Source organism: Arachis ipaensis, chromosome B09, assembly GCF_000816755.2.
Source record: "Arachis ipaensis cultivar K30076 chromosome B09, Araip1.1, whole genome shotgun sequence".
NCBI classification, from domain to species: domain Eukaryota; kingdom Viridiplantae; phylum Streptophyta; class Magnoliopsida; order Fabales; family Fabaceae; genus Arachis; species Arachis ipaensis.
This window is the reverse complement of record NC_029793.2, coordinates 128,423,024-128,427,122: the sequence shown is the minus strand read 5'-3', so window position 1 is coordinate 128,427,122 and position 4,099 is coordinate 128,423,024.

Below are 4,099 nucleotides of genomic sequence, written 5' to 3'. Positions count from 1 at the left end.
AACTGGTTTGGGTGGGCGGTTAAAAAAAAGTAAGAAATATTTTCATTAATCATAATATTTTTAATTGTTAATATATTAAAAATTTGTGTAAAAAATTAAAAATAAAAACAATAATTAAAATAAATAAAATAAAATGTGTAAATATATATACGAGTTTAATACAGTAAACAAAGAATTTTATTTTTATAAAAATAACTGCCTATAATAAAATTTGTAAAGATAATTCAATTTTTTTTAATAATATTAAACGGAAAAAACAAACATAAAATAAAAAATTAATAAAAATTCTAATTAAAATTAATTAAAATGATTAAATTTTTTTTTCAATTCGCCTAATCGAGTGATTAAGCGGTATTTTGTTTTGCACGATCATAAAAACAAGCCATCCAGCCGATAGCCTGCCAAGCCCAACGCTAGGCTCTACTACTATCCCCGAGCAGTCCAGCACCTGACGGCCAGTTGCTATGCGCTCCAGGGCTCATGAAGCATACCTTTTCTCCCCCCACGGTGGACGTTTCTGTGAGGCTGCGAGAACAGTCATTTACACGTCCACCTTTCCTATCACACTATGCACTGCATGGAACCCCCTTCTCGTTTAGAAGGTGAATATATGGACAGTCTCCACCCGGGCAGGTCTTATCCGGGTACAAAGATCCCTGCAACAGGGGGTCGACGTGTACTCGACAGGACCTGCGCACAGGCCCAGCCAACGCCCCGCAGATAGGCCTAGCCCACCACAAGCCCAGCCGGGCCGGGCACCTCCAAGACCCGGTCCGGCATTGTCACGGGGGCTGCGCGGTCACTACCAGCACTCCCTGTAACCACCGCGCTCTAAAGAAGCAAGCACACAACAGTAGCTCAGCCGACTGGCACCCTCCCTGCACGGAGGACGCGGGCACAGAGAACCAACGACCCCGCTGGCAAAACAGCGAAGCAAGAAGCACGACTCGTAATTTACGAGTATTACCCAATGCTTTTTGAGGCGCGCGTTTCTGGTAAAATGGGGACCGGAAAAGCGCGAAATACGTCGCCAAAAATTTGTCAAAGAATAAAGGAAACAAGGGTGAAAACGATAAGGGTAAGAGAAAAGAGGGACTATAGGTTTCAAAGAACAAGCTCGCAGAAGCACGGAGAAGGAAGTGAAAGCTCAAAGACGTTGGTTAAGTCCATAAAGATCTTAGGAAGAGAAAAGACAAAGCAAAAACGTACGAACAACATACATAAACGAAGCGGTAAAAGCGACAATACACCAGAAAGTTACGATCAATCTGCACAATCCCCTCCCCATGGTAAGGTCCCATCCGAAGATCCACTAAACGCATTATCCATATCGAAAATCAGTACAAACCAGTACTGACTAACCTTTTCCATAAATCGTCTGTGTGCGCGTGCAAGTAACCTTTCCTTCACCAAATTTTGTGGTTTTTTTCTGATAAAGGAAAATAAGTCTAAGTAAAAAGTCGTGAATAATAATTTTTTGTACAATCTGAATTGTCCATCCTTAATCTCTTTCTCAATTTGAATCGTAAACTTTTTCTTTTTGATGAAGAGGAGGCCTAACAGAAACACAAAACTAACTAATCCAAATCTTAGAGAAAGTCACTCATTTACTATTAGCATTTAAAAAAGGGACAAGAAAAAGGGGAGGGGTCATTGAAGCGGTGTATTCCCACCGGCAAGTTCCGAGCATGTTTAGCCAAAATATCTGCAGTAAAATTCGCCTCTCGAAACACATGGTGGATGACACAATTAACCATTCTTGATTGAAGGTTCTTTATTGCATGGATTAGGGCCGAGCTACCATAGAAGGGGTTGGACTCGTTCTGTAGGAGTTGGGCAACGCACGCGGAGTCAGACTCGACCTTCACCCTATCAATTTCCAAATCGATCACCAATTGGAGGCCATTGTAGACAACCCAGAGATCAGCGTCTGTTATGGTAACATTTCCTATCTTCATCATGAATCCAGCATTAACAGTACCATTAGTGACGATTTTGCCTTGCATAATAATAAAAATAAATCATGATTCAAGATTTCATATAAATTCAGATTCCCACCTAAATATGTGTATTACACCACTTTTTTTAGAAAGTTCAGTAATTTTATGACCCAAAATAGGAAGATTACAAAAGGACATGGCTATAATGTCGTTTACATCACTCTCTACTACAAGAAAGTCATTGGATACCGTCAGATTTATCGACGAATTTATTGAAAAAAATCCGTCAATAATCTATTTATCATTAGATTTAACGGCGGAATAAATCTAACGGTATAAATTTTGTCGTAAATTTCTCGGTAAATCCAACAGTAATATCTTATTTACAAATAATTAAATTAATAACTATCAGCGGCCCGTAAATCCATTGATAAACTTAAATTTTTTTTAAAAAATACTAATAATTAACTAATTTTTCGTCTACAACATCAACCATAGATTATCATAAATTAAGCCAATATAATAGTCAAATCAAACACCAATTCATATCTAATAAAACTTTCATTTTCAACAATCCCATAATCATTACAGCAATTTATGATGAAAATGCATAACATTGCTATGAGCAAATAGAAATTATATGTAGATCCTATTGATTTACGTAAATTTGTAGTATCTCACCCTATAAATGTTTAAAAGGAACTAATACTAAAGTTATTGGGAGCAAGAGAATTTTTATATAGGAAATTCAACATTATTCCAATCATAGTATGGATAAGACGACAAAAGAAAACAATCTCTCAAAAATGGAACCTAACATCTGAAAGCATGTCAAAAAAAAATTTCACAGTTCGAATTTGAAGAAAAAGAGAAAGCAAATAGTTTAGTTCTAATCTCAACAAATTATAAAATAAACAATATTTGAAAATCATTGAGCATGGCCGAATGGATGAATAATGCATTATGTTTATGATATATGCACATAATTGATCACTTTAGCTTATTATAATAATTCAATATTTTCTTGTATTGTAACTTCTTTATCTAAAAAACAATCTAACAAAAAAGAATGAAAATGGATTTTGTAAGCATGCAATTTCAGAAAAGGATACATATTTCAAAAGTACATTTAATATAATATTCAATCTTAAACCTTGAGTATAATATAAATGAGTGGTAAATTATGCAGGAACTCCAAAGTATAAAATTGACTAGAAATAGTTCTGATAACATTAAAATTGATCTACAGATTCTTTGAATTAGAAAGGCAATGGCAAATTGATAGCTCCAAGGGTGTTTCAGCATTACATATTTGCAATATAAGTAATACTTACCTGTATATCATCGACAAAGATACCATCAATTCTTCCTTCTTTTGAAAGGAAAAAAACAAATGTCAGGGAGTAAGTATTGCCTAAATAAACATTATTTTTAAGTAGCTATTCTTTTAACAAGGTTAAATTCTCATCTTCAAATTTAAAACACAAATATTGGATTGCCTAATAAATTCAAAAAGGGATACATAAAAAAGGAAACCATCCAATTTAAAAGTGTGATGTTATAAATCTAACAGTGTTATTTTATCCAAGCCATAGACAAAAACAATTTTAGATTTATGAAACCAATTCTTTTTTCTTTCAAGTCTCATAATATCCACAAAATATAAAATTGTTTCCATATTCATAAATTTCAAACAAAACAATTCACAAAAAGCAACAAGATCATACCTTTGGGTCAACTGTGGAAGAAGGGCAAAATAGACACTTATCGAGAACTAAAACAATAATACGAACACTAAGCAGGAGCGTCAGTGACGTAACTAGCAGCAACAGCCAGCAAACAGAGTTTTTGACGAGAAGAAATAAAAGAGACGTGCAACAACAATACGAACAAAGGCTCAACAAAACAGAGCTTCTGGTGAGAAGCATACACGATGGGTTTATGTTTTCATTTTGCGCCATTAGGGTTTTTCTAAAAATAAATTGCAAAAAAATAATAGGGAGAGGGAGGAGGACAACCTACCTGGAGGGAGGAAGGAGGCAGCTTCAGCGACAAAAGAGAACAGTGGCGGCGGCGATAGAGCGACTAACGTGACACAAGGAGCACCAACCGAGTCCACGCTGTTTTTGGATGCTGTTGGTGGTGGCCGATGCAAGTGG